The sequence below is a fragment of the Platichthys flesus genome, chromosome 4 (genome assembly GCF_949316205.1).
Source record: "Platichthys flesus chromosome 4, fPlaFle2.1, whole genome shotgun sequence".
NCBI classification, from domain to species: domain Eukaryota; kingdom Metazoa; phylum Chordata; class Actinopteri; order Pleuronectiformes; family Pleuronectidae; genus Platichthys; species Platichthys flesus.
The window spans coordinates 1,239,231-1,258,346 of NC_084948.1; positions in this window are offsets into that span (position 1 = coordinate 1,239,231).

Consider the following 19,116-nt stretch of genomic DNA (forward strand, 5'->3'; position numbering starts at 1 on the left):
CTACAGGAAGTGACATGTTTTATACTTTGATGAACTGCTCCTGTGTGATTTACAATATACAGCTCAAATCAGATCAGTCAAGTCATTAGATCATGGTCAGAATTGTGACGTTTCCTCAAACCGTGTAAACATTGATGTGCGGCGAAGGATTTTCCTTCGCCAAAGGACACGATGTTATCATAACTCCACTGTGCATTGTCCTATCACTACAAAACTTCTGTCACATGGTCAGAGTCCAAGCCTGAACAGCTCTATGTGTCAATATTTCCTCAGTGTCATAGCGCCACCTACTGATTCGCCAGGAAACAGGAAGTACTTTGTAAATCCACTCTGCATTATCCAACCGGCTCCAAACTACTGACCTATGATCACAATACTGATCTGAACAGCTCCACATATAAATATTAGTTCAGGGTCATAGCGCCACCTACTGATCAGTGTGAAAATTAAGTTGCGGAAACATTGTCCAATTGACACAAAATTTCTCACGCTACATCAGAGCGCCTACTTGAACAGATCTATATGTCTGTGCGTAATAATAGTGATGGCGCCACCTACTGGCAAACCTACTGCCGCAGAGCGCAAAACGCATGCAACGTGGAGAAGTGCATGCTCGATCGATGATGTGCGCTTGGTCATCGATCGCTCTCTCCACCGACCGCAACAGGCTTCAACGTGCGGGTGCTCGGGCCCGCAAGTGCTACAACGTAGCCCTAGTTATTATTATTATTATTATTATTTCCCTTTGGGGGGCTTTTTGAGGGTCTAGACATGCTCAAAAAGTTATGAAACTTTGCAGGAAATTCAAGGTCTGCGGATATTTTAGTATTCTGGAGTAATTGGAATTGGGCGTGGCAAAATGGCTCTACAGCGCCCCCTGGAACCAGCCCCTAGGTTTCCACATAACGGATTTTCATCAAAATATGGATATAGGTGTATCGTGACCAGTCATGAAAAAAAGTCTCATGGAGCATTATGAAAAACGCAACAGGAAGTCCGCCATTTTGCTTTTAGTGGCCATTTTGGCAATATCCCACATTTTTACTTTTACGTACTTGTCCCAGGGCTTTCATCAGATCAACTTCAAATTCAGATGAGTGTCATCACAACAAGATGGAGATAAAAAATGATTGAGGGATTTTTTTTTTATCACACCGTGTGACCGTGGCATGGCGTTAAAAATTGGTTACACGCCATCAAAACACGGGCATCTGTATCTCGGACATACATGTTCCAATCAAGTCCAAACTAGACATGTAAGACAATAGTCCCCGCCTGATGACATCTATGCATAAATGATGACTTAAAACCGCAGCGCCCCCTTGTGGCAACAGGAAATGTCTTGTTTTTTGCTTGTCTTACACTTGGATGAATCTCTCCTCATCCACTGACCTCAACCATGTCAAACTGTATCAAATGGGTCCCAAACCATTGACAATGAAGACATAAGATTACCGTGACTTTTCGTCAAACGCCATATGAATGGCGTGGCATTAAAGTTCATCAACTCGCCGTGAAACACGAAATTGCTGTAACTTCAGTGTTCATGATTCTATCTCTCTCAAACTACATGTGTGTAACAACAGCCCCCCCCTGAAGATATTCATATGGTTTTAAGAAATGGGCGTGGCAAAAAAACTGACCAGCGCCCCCTATAGGGCAACCCCGGCACTACGATGGCCGACATTTATACAAATCTATCGGGACATGTGTCGTTTCATAACAAACAAAAAAATATCTTGGATAGGTATGCTTGACCAAACAGGGAGGCCGCCATTTTGGATTAAGTGGCCATTTTTTTTCCATATTCCACATTTTTACTTGATGCACTTGTCCCAGGGCTTTCATCAGATTAACTTCAAATTAAGATCAGTGCCATCACAACAAGATGGAGATAAAAAGTGATTAAGAGATTGACCTTTCGTCACACCGTGTGACCGTGGCGTGGCGTCTTGAGTTTGATTAAACGCCATCAAAACACAAGGTTCTGTATCTCGGACATACATTGTCCAATCGAGTCCAAACTAGACATGTAAGACAAGGGTGCCATCCTGATGACATCTACACAGAAATTATGACTTGAAATTACAGTGCCCCCTGGTGGCTACAGGAAGTGACATGTTTTATACTTTGATGAACTGCTCCTGGCTGATTTACAATATACAGCTCAAATCAGATCAGTCAAGTCATAAGATCATGGTCAGAATTGTGACGTTTCCTCAAACCGTGTAAACATTGATGTGCGGCCAAGGATTTTCCTTCGCCAAAGGACACGATGTTATCATAACTCCACTGTGCATTGTCCTATCACTACAAACTTCTGTCACATGGTCAGAGTCCAAGCCTGAACAGCTCTATGTGTCAATATTTCCTCAGTGTCATAGCGCCACCTACTGATTCGCCAGGAAACAGGAAGTACTTTGTTAATCCACTCTGCATTATCCAACCGGCTCCAACTACTGAACTATGATCACAATCCTGAATAGAACAGCTCCATATATGAATATTAGTTCAGGATCATAGCGCCACCTATTGATCAGTGTGAAAATTAAGTTGCGGAAACATTGTCCAATTGACACAAAATTTCTCACGCTACATCAGAGCGCCTACTTGAACAGATCTATATGACTGTGCGTAATAATAGTGATGGCGCCACCTACTGGCAAACCTACTGCCGCAGAGCGCAAAACGCATGCAACGTGGAGAAGTGCATGCTCGATCGATGATGTGCGCTTGGTCATCGATCGCTCTCTCCACCGACCGCAACAGGCTTCAACGTGCGGGTGCTCGGGCCCGCAAGTGCTACAACGTAGCCCTAGTTATTATTATTTCCCTTTGGGGGGCTTTTTCAGGGTCTAGACATGCTCAAAAAGTTATGAAACTTTGCAGGAAATTCAAGGTCTGCGGATATTTTAGTATTCTGGAGTAATTGGAATTGGGCGTGGCAAAATGGCTCTACAGCGCCCCCTGGAACCAGCCCCTAGGTTTCCACATAACGGATTTTCATCAAAATCTGGATATAGGTGTATCGTGACCAGTCATGAAAAAAAGTCTCATGGAGCATTATGAAAAACGCAACAGGAAGTCCGCCATTTTGCTTTTAGTGGCCATTTTGGCAATATCCCACATTTTTACTTTTACGTACTTGTCCCAGGGCTTTCATCAGATCAACTTCAAATTCAGATGAGTGTCATCACAACAAGATGGAGATAAAAAATGATTGAGGGATTTTTTTTTTATCACACCGTGTGACCGTGGCATGGCGTTAAAAATTGGTTACACGCCATCAAAACACGGGCATCTGTATCTCGGACATACATGTTCCAATCAAGTCCAAACTAGACATGTAAGACAATAGTCCCCGCCTGATGACATCTATGCATAAATGATGACTTAAAACCGCAGCGCCCCCTGGTGGCAACAGGAAATGTCTTGTTTTTTGCTTGTCTTACACTTGGATGAATTTCTCCTCATCCACTGACCTCAACCATGTCAAACTGTATCAAATGGGTCCCAAGACATTGACAATGAAGACATAAGATTACCGTGACTTTTCGTCAAACGCCATATGAATGGCGTGGCATTAAAGTTCATCAACTCGCCGTGAAACACGAAATTGCTGTAACTTCAGTGTTCATGATTCTATCTCTCTCAAACTACATGTGTGTAACAACAGCCCCCCCCTGAAGATATTCATATGGTTTTAAGAAATGGGCGTGGCAAAAAAACTGACCAGCGCCCCCTATAGGGCAACCCCGGCACTACGATGGCCGACATTTATACAAATCTATCGGGACATGTGTCGTTTCATAACAAACAAAAAAATATCTTGGATAGGTATGCTTGACCAAACAGGGAGGCCGCCATTTTGGATTAAGTGGCCATTTTTTTTCCATATTCCACATTTTTACTTGATGCACTTGTCCCAGGGCTTTCATCAGATTAACTTCAAATTAAGATCAGTGCCATCACAACAAGATGGAGATAAAAAGTGATTAAGAGATTGACCTTTCGTCACACCGTGTGACCGTGGCGTGGCGTCTTGAGTTTGATTAAACGCCATCAAAACACGAGGTTCTGTATCTCGGACATACATTGTCCAATCGAGTCCAAACTAGACATGTAAGACAAGGGTGCCATCCTGATGACATCTACACAGAAATTATGACTTGAAATTACAGCGCCCCCTGGTGGCTACAGGAAGTGACATGTTTTATACTTTGATGAACTGCTCCTGGCTGATTTACAATATACAGCTCAAATCAGATCAGTCAAGTCATTAGATCATGGTCAGAATTGTGACGTTTCCTCAAACCGTGTAAACATTGATGTGCGGCGAAGGATTTTCCTTCGCCAAAGGACACGATGTTATCATAACTCCACTGTGCATTGTCCTATCACTACAAAACTTCTGTCACATGGTCAGAGTCCAAGCCTGAACAGCTCTATGTGTCAATATTTCCTCAGTGTCATAGCGCCACCTACTGATTCGCCAGGAAACAGGAAGTACTTTGTTAATCCACTCTGCATTATCCAACCGGCTCCAAACTACTGACCTATGATCACAATACTGATCTGAACAGCTCCACATATAAATATTTATTATTATTAGGGCCCGAGCACCGAATGGTGAGAGGCCCTATTGAATCTGTAAGGATTTTTATTATTATTAGGGCCCGAGCACCGAATGGTGAGAGGCCCTATTGAATCTGTAAGGATTTTTATTAGGGCCCGAGCACCGAATGGTGAGAGGCCCTATTGAATCTGTAAGGATTTTTATTATTATTATTATTATTATTATTATTATTTCCCTTTGGGGGGCTTTTTCAGGGTCTAGACATGCTCAAAAAGTTATGAAACTTTGCAGGAAATTCAAGGTCTGCGGATATTTTAGTATTCTGGAGTAATTGGAATTGGGCGTGGCAAAATGGCTCTACAGCGCCCCCTGGAACCAGCCCCTAGGTTTCCACATAACGGATTTTCATCAAAATCTGGATATAGGTGTATCGTGACCAGTCATGAAAAAAAGTCTCATGGAGCATTATGAAAAACGCAACAGGAAGTCCGCCATTTTGCTTTTAGTGGCCATTTTGGCAATATCCCACATTTTTACTTTTACGTACTTGTCCCAGGGCTTTCATCAGATCAACTTCAAATTCAGATGAGTGTCATCACAACAAGATGGAGATAAAAAATGATTGAGGGATTTTTTTTTTATCACACCGTGTGACCGTGGCATGGCGTTAAAAATTGGTTACACGCCATCAAAACACGGGCATCTGTATCTCGGACATACATGTTCCAATCAAGTCCAAACTAGACATGTAAGACAATAGTCCCCGCCTGATGACATCTATGCATAAATGATGACTTAAAACCGCAGCGCCCCCTGGTGGCAACAGGAAATGTCTTGTTTTTTGCTTGTCTTACACTTGGATGAATTTCTCCTCATCCACTGACCTCAACCATGTCAAACTGTATCAAATGGGTCCCAAGACATTGACAATGAAGACATAAGATTACCGTGACTTTTCGTCAAACGCCATATGAATGGCGTGGCATTAAAGTTCATCAACTCGCCGTGAAACACAAAATTGCTGTAACTTCAGTGTTCATGATTCTATCTCTCTCAAACTACATGTGTGTAACAACAGCCCCCCCCTGAAGATATTCATATGGTTTTAAGAAATGGGCGTGGCAAAAAAACTGACCAGCGCCCCCTATAGGGCAACCCCGGCACTACGATGGCCGACATTTATACAAATCTATCGGGACATGTGTCGTTTCATAACAAACAAAAAAATATCTTGGATAGGTATGCTTGACCAAACAGGGAGGCCGCCATTTTGGATTAAGTGGCCATTTTTTTTCCATATTCCACATTTTTACTTGATGCACTTGTCCCAGGGCTTTCATCAGATTAACTTCAAATTAAGATCAGTGCCATCACAACAAGATGGAGATAAAAAGTGATTAAGACATTGACCTTTCGTCACACCGTGTGACCGTGGCGTGGCGTCTTGAGTTTGATTAAACGCCATCAAAACACAAGGTTCTGTATCTCGGACATACATTGTCCAATCGAGTCCAAACTAGACATGTAAGACAAGGGTGCCATCCTGATGACATCTACACAGAAATTATGACTTGAAATTACAGCGCCCCCTGGTGGCTACAGGAAGTGACATGTTTTATACTTTGATGAACTGCTCCTGGCTGATTTACAATATACAGCTCAAATCAGATCAGTCAAGTCATTAGATCATGGTCAGAATTGTGACGTTTCCTCAAACCGTGTAAACATTGATGTGCGGCGAAGGATTTTCCTTCGCCAAAGGACACGATGTTATCATAACTCCACTGTGCATTGTCCTATCACTACAAAACTTCTGTCACATGGTCAGAGTCCAAGCCTGAACAGCTCTATGTGTCAATATTTTCTCAGTGTCATAGCGCCACCTACTGATTCGCCAGGAAACAGGAAGTAATTTGTTAATCCACTCTGCATTATCCAACCGGCTCCAAACTACTGACCTATGATCACAATCCTGAATAGAACAGCTCCATATATGAATATTAGTTCAGGATCATAGCGCCACCTATTGATCAGTGTGAAAATTAAGTTGCGGAAACATTGTCCAATTGACACAAAATTGCTCACGCTACATCAGAGCGCCTACATGAACAGATATATATGTCTGTGCGTAATAATAGTGATGGCGCCACCTACTGGCAAACCTACTGCCGCAGAGCGCAAAACGCATGCAACGTGGAGAAGTGCATGCTCGATCGATGATGTGCGCTTGGTCATCGATCGCTCTCTCCACCGACCGCAACAGGCTTCAACGTGCGGGTGCTCGGGCTACAACGTAGCCCTAGTTAGGGCCCGAGCACCGAATGGTGAGAGGCCCTATTGAATCTGTAAGGATTTTTATTATTAGGGCCCGAGCACCGAATGGTGAGAGGCCCTATTGAATCTGTAAGGATTTTTATTATTATTATTATTATTATTATTATTATTTCCCTTTGGGGGGCTTTTTCAGGGTCTAGACATGCTCAAAAAGTTATGAAACTTTGCAGGAAATTCAAGGTCTGCGGATATTTTAGTATTCTGGAGTAATTGGAATTGGGCGTGGCAAAATGGCTCTACAGCGCCCCCTGGAACCAGCCCCTAGGTTTCCACATAACGGATTTTCATCAAAATCTGGATATAGGTGTATCGTGACCAGTCATGAAAAAAATTCTCATGGAGCATTATGAAAAACGCAACAGGAAGTCCGCCATTTTGCTTTTAGTGGCCATTTTGGCAATATCCCACATTTTTACTTTTACGTACTTGTCCCAGGGCTTTCATCAGATCAACTTCAAATTCAGATGAGTGTCATCACAACAAGATGGAGATAAAAAATGATTGAGGGATTTTTTTTTTATCACACCGTGTGACCGTGGCATGGCGTTAAAAATTGGTTACACGCCATCAAAACACGGGCATCTGTATCTCGGACATACATGTTCCAATCAGGTCCAAACTAGACATGTAAGACAATAGTCCCCGCCTGATGACATCTATGCATAAATGATGACTTAAAACCGCAGCGCCCCCTGGTGGCAACAGGAAATGTCTTGTTTTTTGCTTGTCTTACACTTGGATGAATTTCTCCTCATCCACTGACCTCAACCATGTCAAACTGTATCAAATGGGTCCCAAGACATTGACAATGAAGACATAAGATTACCGTGACTTTTCGTCAAACGCCATATGAATGGCGTGGCATTAAAGTTCATCAACTCGCCGTGAAACACGAAATTGCTGTAACTTCAGTGTTCATGATTCTATCTCTCTCAAACTACATGTGTGTAACAACAGCCCCCCCCTGAAGATATTCATATGGTTTTAAGAAATGGGCGTGGCAAAAAAACTGACCAGCGCCCCCTATAGGGCAACCCCGGCACTACGATGGCTGACATTTATACAAATCTAGCGGGACATGTGTCGTTTCATAACAAACAAAAAAATATCTTGGATAGGTATGCTTGACCAAACAGGGAGGCCGCCATTTTGGATTAAGTGGCCATTTTTTTTCCATATTCAACATTTTTACTTGATGCACTTGTCCCAGGGCTTTCATCAGATTAACTTCAAATTAAGATCAGTGCCATCACAACAAGATGGAGATAAAAAGTGATTAAGAGATTGACCTTTCGTCACACCGTGTGACCGTGGCGTGGCGTCTTGAGTTTGATTAAACGCCATCAAAACACGAGGTTCTGTATCTCGGACATACATTGTCCAATCGAGTCCAAACTAGACATGTAAGACAAGGGTGCCATCCTGATGACATCTACACAGAAATTATGACTTGAAATTACAGCGCCCCCTGGTGGCTACAGGAAGTGACATGTTTTATACTTTGATGAACTGCTCCTGGCTGATTTACAATATACAGCTCAAATCAGATCAGTCAAGTCATTAGATCATGGTCAGAATTGTGACGTTTCCTCAAACCGTGTAAACATTGATGTGCGGCGAAGGATTTTCCTTCGCCAAAGGACACGATGTTATCATAACTCCACTGTGCATTGTCCTATCACTACAAAACTTCTGTCACATGGTCAGAGTCCAAGCCTGAACAGCTCTATGTGTCAATATTTCCTCAGTGTCATAGCGCCACCTACTGATTCGCCAGGAAACAGGAAGTACTTTGTTAATCCACTCTGCATTATCCAACCGGCTCCACACTACTGACCTATGATCACAATACTGATCTGAACAGCTCCACATATAAATATTAGTTCAGGGTCATAGTGCCACCTACTGATCAGTGTGAAAATTAAGTTGTGTTAACATTGTCCAATTGACACAAAATTGCTCACGCTACATCAGAGCGCCTACATGAACAGATATATATGTCTGTGCGTAATAATAGTGATGGCGCCACCTACTGGCAAACCTACTGCCGCAGAGCGCAAAACGCATGCAACGTGGAGAAGTGCATGCTCGATCGATGATGTGCGCTTGGTCATCGATCGCTCTCTCCACCGACCGCAACAGGCTTCAACGTGCGGGTGCTCGGGCCCGCAAGTGCTACAACGTAGCCCTAGTTAGGGCCCGAGCACCGAATGGTGAGAGGCCCTATTGAATCTGTAAGGATTTTTATTATTAGGGCCCGAGCACCGAATGGTGAGAGGCCCTATTGAATCTGTAAGGATTTTTATTATTATTATTATTATTATTATTAGGGCCCGAGCACCGAATGGTGAGAGGCCCTATTGAATCTGTAAGGATTTTTATTATTATTATTATTATTATTATTATTATTATTATTTCCCTTTGGGGGGCTTTTTCAGGGTCTAGACATGCTCAAAAAGTTATGAAACTTTGCAGGAAATTCAAGGTCTGCGGATATTTTAGTATTCTGGAGTAATTGGAATTGGGCGTGGCAAAATGGCTCTACAGCGCCCCCTGGAACCAGCCCCTAGGTTTCCACATAACGGATTTTCATCAAAATCTGGATATAGGTGTATCGTGACCAGTCATGAAAAAAAGTCTCATGGAGCATTATGAAAAACGCAACAGGAAGTCCGCCATTTTGCTTTTAGTGGCCATTTTGGCAATATCCCACATTTTTACTTTTACGAACTTGTCCCAGGGCTTTCATCAGATCAACTTCAAATTCAGATGAGTGTCATCACAACAAGATGGAGATAAAAAATGATTGAGGGATTTTTTTTTTATCACACCGTGTGACCGTGGCATGCCGTTAAAAATTGGTTACACGCCATCAAAACACGGGCATCTGTATCTCGGACATACATGTTCCAATCAAGTCCAAACTAGACATGTAAGACAAAAGTCCCCGCCTGATGACATCTATGCATAAATGATGACTTAAAACCGCAGCGCCCCCTGGTGGCAACAGGAAATGTCTTGTTTTTTGCTTGTCTTACACTTGGATGAATTTCTCCTCATCCACTGACCTCAACCATGTCAAACTGTATCAAATGGGTCCCAAGACATTGACAATGAAGACATAAGATTACCGTGACTTTTCGTCAAACGCCATATGAATGGCGTGGCATTAAAGTTCATCAACTCGCCGTGAAACACGAAATTGCTGTAACTTCAGTGTTCATGATTCTATCTCTCTCAAACTACATGTGTGTAACAACAGCCCCCCCCTGAAGATATTCATATGGTTTTAAGAAATGGGCGTGGCAAAAAAACTGACCAGCGCCCCCTATAGGGCAACCCCGGCACTACGATGGCCGACATTTATACAAATCTATCGGGACATGTGTCGTTTCATAACAAACAAAAAAATATCTTGGATAGGTATGCTTGACCAAACAGGGAGGCCGCCATTTTGGATTAAGTGGCCATTTTTTTTCCATATTCCACATTTTTACTTGATGCACTTGTCCCAGGGCTTTCATCAGATTAACTTCAAATTAAGATCAGTGCCATCACAACAAGATGGAGATAAAAAGTGATTAAGAGATTGACCTTTCGTCACACCGTGTGACCGTGGCGTGGCGTCTTGAGTTTGATTAAACGCCATCAAAACACGAGGTTCTGTATCTCGGACATACATTGTCCAATCGAGTCCAAACTAGACATGTAAGACAAGGGTGCCATCCTGATGACATCTACACAGAAATTATGACTTGAAATTACAGCGCCCCCTGGTGGCTACAGGAAGTGACATGTTTTATACTTTGATGAACTGCTCCTGTGTGATTTACAATATACAGCTCAAATCAGATCAGTCAAGTCATTAGATCATGGTCAGAATTGTGACGTTTCCTCAAACCGTGTAAACATTGATGTGCGGCGAAGGATTTTCCTTCGCCAAAGGACACGATGTTATCATAACTCCACTGTGCATTGTCCTATCACTACAAAACTTCTGTCACATGGTCAGAGTCCAAGCCTGAACAGCTCTATGTGTCAATATTTCCTCAGTGTCATAGCGCCACCTACTGATTCGCCAGGAAACAGGAAGTACTTTGTAAATCCACTCTGCATTATCCAACCGGCTCCAAACTACTGACCTATGATCACAATACTGATCTGAACAGCTCCACATATAAATATTAGTTCGGGGTCATAGCGCCACCTACTGATCAGTGTGAAAATTAAGTTGCGGAAACATTGTCCAATTGACACAAAATTTCTCACGCTACATCAGAGCGCCTACTTGAACAGATCTATATGTCTGTGCGTAATAATAGTGATGGCGCCACCTACTGGCAAACCTACTGCCGCAGAGCGCAAAACGCATGCAACGTGGAGAAGTGCATGCTCGATCGATGATGTGCGCTTGGTCATCGATCGCTCTCTCCACCGACCGCAACAGGCTTCAACGTGCGGGTGCTCGGGCCCGCAAGTGCTACAACGTAGCCCTAGTTATTATTATTATTATTATTATTTCCCTTTGGGGGGCTTTTTCAGGGTCTAGACATGCTCAAAAAGTTATGAAACTTTGCAGGAAATTCAAGGTCTGCGGATATTTTGGTATTCTGGAGTAATTGGAATTGGGCGTGGCAAAATGGCTCTACAGCGCCCCCTGGAACCAGCCCCTAGGTTTCCACATAACGGATTTTCATCAAAATCTGGATATAGGTGTATCGTGACCAGTCATGAAAAAAAGTCTCATGGAGCATTATGAAAAACGCAACAGGAAGTCCGCCATTTTGCTTTTAGTGGCCATTTTGGCAATATCCCACATTTTTACTTTTACGTACTTGTCCCAGGGCTTTCATCAGATCAACTTCAAATTCAGATGAGTGTCATCACAACAAGATGGAGATAAAAAATGATTGAGGGATTTTTTTTTTATCACACCATGTGACCGTGGCATGGCGTTAAAAATTGGTTACACGCCATCAAAACACGGGCATCTGTATCTCGGACATACATGTTCCAATCAAGTCCAAACTAGACATGTAAGACAATAGTCCCCGCCTGATGACATCTATGCATAAATGATGATTTAAAACCGCAGCGCCCCCTGGTGGCAACAGGAAATGTCTTGTTTTTTGCTTGTCTTACACTTGGATGAATTTCTCCTCATCCACTGACCTCAACCATGTCAAACTGTATCAAATGGGTCCCAAGACATTGACAATGAAGACATAAGATTACCGTGACTTTTCGTCAAACGCCATATGAAAGGCGTGGCATTAAAGTTCATCAACTCGCCGTGAAACACGAAATTGCTGTAACTTCAGTGTTCATGATTCTATCTCTCTCAAACTACATGTGTGTAACAACAGCCCCCCCCCTGAAGATATTCATATGGTTTTAAGAAATGGGCGTGGCAAAAAAACTGACCAGCGCCCCCTATAGGGCAACCCCGGCACTACGATGGCCGACATTTATACAAATCTATCGGGACATGTGTCGTTTCATAACAAACCAAAAAATATCTTGGATAGGTATGCTTGACCAAACAGGGAGGCCGCCATTTTGGATTAAGTGGCCATTTTTTTTCCATATTCCACATTTTTACTTGATGCACTTGTCCCAGGGCTTTCATCAGATTAACTTCAAATTAAGATCAGTGCCATCACAACAAGATGGAGATAAAAAGTGATTAAGAGATTGACCTTTCGTCACACCGTGTGACCGTGGCGTGGCGTCTTGAGTTTGATTAAACGCCATCTAAACACGAGGTTCTGTATCTCGGACATACATTGTCCAATCGAGTCCAAACTAGACATGTAAGACAAGGGTGCCATCCTGATGACATCTACACAGAAATTATGACTTGAAATTACAGCGCCCCCTGGTGGCTACAGGAAGTGACATGTTTTATACTTTGATGAACTGCTCCTGGCTGATTTACAATATACAGCTCAAATAAGATCAGTCAAGTCATTAGATCATGGTCAGAATTGTGACGTTTCCTCAAACCGTGTAAACATTGATGTGCGGCGAAGGATTTTCCTTCGCCAAAGGACACGATGTTATCATAACTCCACTGTGCATTGTCCTATCACTACAAAACTTCTGTCACATGGTCAGAGTCCAAGCCTGAACAGCTCTATGTGTCAGTATTTCCTCAGTGTCATAGCGCCACCTACTGATTCGCCAGGAAACAGGAAGTACTTTGTTAATCCACTCTGCATTATCCAACCGGCTCCAAACTACTGACCTATGATCACAATACTGATCTGAACAGCTCCACATATAAATATTAGTTCAGGGTCATAGCGCCACCTACTGATCAGTGTGAAAATTAAGTTGTGTTAACATTGTCCAATTGACACAAAATTGCTCACGCTACATCAGAGCGCCTACTTGAATAGATCTATATGTCTGTGCGTAATAATAGTGATGGCGCCACCTACTGGCAAACCTACTGCCGCAGAGCGCAAAACGCATGCAACGTGGAGAAGTGCATGCTCGATCGATGATGTGCGCTTGGTCATCGATCGCTCTCTCCACCGACCGCAACAGGCTTCAACGTGCGGGTGCTCGGGCCCGCAAGTGCTACAACGTAGCCCTAGTTATTATTATTAGGGCCCGAGCACCGAATGGTGAGAGGCCCTATTGAATCTGTAAGGATTTTTATTATTATTATTATTATTATTATTATTATTATTATTATTATTTCCCTTTGGGGGGCTTTTTCAGGGTCTAGACATGCTCAAAAAGTCATGAAACTTTGCAGGAAATTCAAGGTCTGCGGATATTTTAGTATTCTGGAGTAATTGGAATTGGGCGTGGCAAAATGGCTCTACAGCGCCCCCTGGAACCAGCCCCTAGGTTTCCACATAACGGATTTTCATCAAAATCTGGATATAGGTGTATCGTGACCAGTCATGAAAAAAAGTCTCATGGAGCATTATGAAAAAAGCAACAGGAAGTCCGCCATTTTGCTTTTAGTGGCCATTTTGGCAATATCCCACATTTTTACTTTAACGTACTTGTCCCAGGGCTTTCATCAGATCAACTTCACATTCAGATGAGTGTCATCACAACAAGATGGAGATAAAAAATGATTGAGGGATTTTTTTTTTATCACACCGTGTGACCGTGGCATGGCGTTAAAAATTGGTTACACGCCATCAAAACACGGGCATCTGTATCTCGGACATACATGTTCCAATCAAGTCCAAACTAGACATGTAAGACAATAGTCCCCGCCTGATGACATCTATGCATAAATGATGACTTAAAACCGCAGCGCCCCCTGGTGGCAACAGGAAATGTCTTGTTTTTTGCTTGTCTTACACTTGGATGAATTTCTCCTCATCCACTGACCTCAACCATGTCAAACTGTATCAAATGGGTCCCAAGACATTGACAATGAAGACATAAGATTACCGTGACTTTTCGTCAAACGCCATATGAATGGCGTGGCATTAAAGTTCATCAACTCGCCGTGAAACACGAAATTGCTGTAACTTCAGTGTTCATGATTCTATCTCTCTCAAACTACATGTGTGTAACAACAGCCCCCCCCTGAAGATATTCATATGGTTTTAAGAAATGGGCGTGGCAAAAAAACTGACCAGCGCCCCCTATAGGGCAACCCCGGCACTACGATGGCCGACATTTATACAAATCTATCGGGACATGTGTCGTTTCATAACAAACAAAAAAATATCTTGGATAGGTATGCTTGACCAAACAGGGAGGCCGCCATTTTGGATTAAGTGGCCATTTTTTTTCCATATTCCACATTTTTACTTGATGCACTTGTCCCAGGGCTTTCATCAGATTAACTTCAAATTAAGATCAGTGCCATCACAACAAGATGGAGATAAAAAGTGATTAAGAGATTGACCTTTCGTCACACCGTGTGACCGTGGCGTGGCGTCTTGAGTTTGATTAAACGCCATCAAAACACGAGGTTCAGTATCTCGGACATACATTGTCCAATCGAGTCCAAACTAGAAATGTAAGACAAGGGTGCCATCCTGATGACATCTACACAGAAATTATGACTTGAAATCACAGCGCCCCCTGGTGGCAACATGAAGTGACATGTTTCATACTTTGATGAACTGCTCCTGGCTGATTTACAATATACAGCTCAAATCAGCTCAGTCAAGTCATTAGATCATGGTCAGAATTGTGACGTTTCCTCAAACCGTGTAAACATTGATGTGCGGCGAAGGATTTTCCTTCGCCAAAGGACACGATGTTATCATAACTCCACTGTGCATTGTCCTATCACTACAAAACTTCTGTCACATGGTCAGAGTACAAGCCTGAACAGCTCTATGTGTCAATATTTCCTCAGTGTCATAGCGCCACCTACTGATTCGCCAGGAAACAGGAAGTACTTTGTTAATCCACTCTGCATTATCCAACCGGCTCCAAACTACTGACCTATGATCACAATACTGATCTGAACAGCTCCACATATAAATATTAGTTCAGGGTCATAGCGCCACCTACTGATCAGTGTGAAAATTAAGTTGTGTTAACATTGTCCAATTGACACAAAATTGCTCACTTTACATCAGAGCGCCTACATGAACAGATATATATGTCTGTGCGTAATAATAGTGATGGCGCCACCTACTGGCAAACCTACTGCCGCAGAGCGCAAAACGCATGCAACGTGGAGAAGTGCATGCTCGATCGATGATGTGCGCTTGGTCATCGATCGCTCTCTCCACCGACCGCAACAGGCTTCAACGTGCGGGTGCTCGGGCCCGCAAGTGCTACAACGTAGCCCTAGTTATTATTATTATTAGGGCCCGAGCACCGAATGGTGAGAGGCCCTATTGAATCTGTAAGGATTTTTATTATTATTATTATTATTATTATTATTATTATTATTATTATTATTATTATTATTATTATTTCCCTTTGGGGGGCTTTTTCAGGGTCTAGACATGCTCAAAAAGTTATGAAACTTTGCAGGAAATTCAAGGTCTGCGGATATTTTAGTATTCTGGAGTAATTGGAATTGGGCGTGGCAAAATGGCTCTACAGCGCCCCCTGGAACCAGCCCCTAGGTTTCCACATAACGGATTTTCATCAAAATCTGGATATAGGTGTATCGTGACCAGTCATGAAAAAAAGTCTCATGGAGCATTATGAAAAACGCAACAGGAAGTCCGCCATTTTGCTTTTAGTGGCCATTTTGGCAATATCCCACATTTTTACTTTTACGTACTTGTCCCAGGGCTTTCATCAGATCAACTTCAAATTCAGATGAGTGTCATCACAACAAGATGGAGATAAAAAATGATTGAGGGATTTTTTTTTTATCACACCGTGTGACCGTGGCATGGCGTTAAAAATTGGTTACACGCCATCAAAACACGGGCATCTGTATCTCGGACATACATGTTCCAATCAAGTCCAAACTAGACATGTAAGACAATAGTCCCCGCCTGATGACATCTATGCATAAATGATGACTTAAAACCGCAGCGCCCCCTGGTGGCAACAGGAAATGTCTTGTTTTTTGCTTGTCTTACACTTGGATGAATTTCTCCTCATCCACTGACCTCAACCATGTCAAACTGTATCAAATGGGTCCCAAGACATTGACAATGAAGACATAAGATTACCGTGACTTTTCGTCAAACGCCATATGAATGGCGTGGCATTAAAGTTCATCAACTCGCCGTGAAACACGAAATTGCTGTAACTTCAGTGTTCATGATTCTATCTCTCTCAAACTACATGTGTGTAACAACAGCCCCCCCCTGAAGATATTCATATGGTTTTAAGAAATGGGCGTGGCAAAAAAACTGACCAGCGCCCCCTATAGGGCAACCCCGGCACTACGATGGCCTACATTTATACAAATCTATCGGGACATGTGTCGTTTCATAACAAACAAAAAAATATCTTGGATAGGTATGCTTGACCAAACAGGGAGGCCGCCATTTTGGATTAAGTGGCCATTTTTTTTCCATATTCCACATTTTTACTTGATGCACTTGTCCCAGGGCTTTCATCAGATTAACTTCAAATTAAGATCAGTGCCATCACAACAAGATGGAGATAAAAAGTGATTAAGAGATTGACCTTTCGTCACACCGTGTGACCGTGGCGTGGCGTCTTGAGTTTGATTAAACGCCATCAAAACACGAGGTTCTGTATCTCGGACATACATTGTCCAATCGAGTCCAAACTAGACATGTAAGACAAGGGTGCCATCCTGATGACATCTACACAGAAATTATGACTTGAAATTACAGCGCCCCCTGGTGGCTACAGGAAGTGACATGTTTTATACTTTGATGAACTGCTCCTGTGTGATTTACAATATACAGCTCAAATCAGATCAGTCAAGTCATTAGATCATGGTCAGAATTGTGACGTTTCCTCAAACCGTGTAAACATTGATGTGCGGCGAAGGATTTTCCTTCGCCAAAGGACACGATGTTATCATAACTCCACTGTGCATTGTCCTATCACTACAAAACTTCTGTCACATGGTCAGAGTCCAAGCCTGAACAGCTCTATGTGTCAATATTTCCTCAGTGTCATAGCGCCACCTACTGATTCGCCAGGAAACAGGAAGTACTTTGTTAATCCACTCTGCATTATCCAACCGGCTCCAAACTACTGACCTATGATCACAATCCTGAATAGAACAGCTCCATATATGAATATTAGTTCAGGATCATAGCGCCACCTATTGATCAGTGTGAAAATTAAGTTGCGGAAACATTGTCCAATTGACACAAAATTGCTCACGCTACATCAGAGCGCCTACATGAACAGATAAATATGTCTGTGCGTAATAATAGTGATGGCGCCACCTACTGGCAAACCTACTGCCGCAGAGCGCAAAACGCATGCAACGTGGAGAAGTGCATGCTCGATCGATGATGTGCGCTTGGTCATCGATCGCTCTCTCCACCGACCGCAACAGGCTTCAACGTGCGGGTGCTCGGGCCCGCAAGTGCTACAACGTAGCCCTAGTTAGGGCCCGAGCACCGAAATCGGTGGGAGGCCCTATTGAAATTGAAATGATTATTATTATTATTATTATTATTTTTCTTAGCTTAAATGAATTGGCTTTTTGAGGGCTTTAATGTGCTCAAAAAGTTGTAGGAGTTTGCAGTAAATTCGAAGGCGGCGTAAAATTACGTATTCTGGAGTATTTTGAAAAGGGCGTGGCAAAATGGCTCAAGAGCGCCACCTACGGAAAAGCCCCTCATTTAGCATTCACCGATCCTCAAAAAAAACAAAGATTATTGTGTATCATGACTAGATGCACAAAAAAGTCCATCAGTGCATTATGAATAACGCAACAGGAAGCCCGCCAGTTTGACTTTAGTGGCCATTTTGGTCATATTCCATATTTTTTCTTTGATGTACTTGTCGTACAGCTTTCATCAGATCAACTTCAAATTTAGACGATCGTCATCACAACAAATTGGAGATCTAAAGTTATTGAAGGATTACGTTTTAGCAAAACCGTCTGACCGTGGTGTGGCGTTAAAGTTTGATGAAACGCCATCAAAACACAAGCTTCCATATTTCAGACATATTTTGTCCAATTGAGTCCAAACTAGACACATTCGACAAGAGTCGCCACCAGAAGACATGGGTGCAGAAATTGTGACTTACAATCACAGCGCCCCCTGGTGGTAACGCGAAATGTCTTATTTTGGTACGTGTTATGTTTTTATGTACTACTCAGACAGCTTTCATCAGATCAACTTAAAAATTAGATGAGACTCTACAAAACAAGATGAAGATCTAAAGTTATCAGAATTTAAACTTTTCATCATACCGTGTGACCGTGGTGAGGTCTCAAAGTTCGACTAAACGCCAATATAAGCGAGCTTCTGTAACTTAGACATATTTTGTCCAATCGACTCCAAACTACACATATAAGACAAGAGTCGCGACCGGAAGACATCTACCTAGAAATCATGACTTAAAAGGAAAGCGCCCCCTGGTGGCATCAGGAAATGTCTTGTTTTGGTCATCTTACTCTTTGATGTATTTCCCTCCAGCCACTTTACTAAACCATGTCAAACTGTGTCAAATTGGTCTCAAGATATTGATAATGTAGGCATAACATTATTGTGACTTTTCATCATGCAGATTGTTAATGGCGTGGCATCAAAGTTCATCAGCTCACCATGACCAATGAAACACATTTTAACAGAGTTACCCTGAAC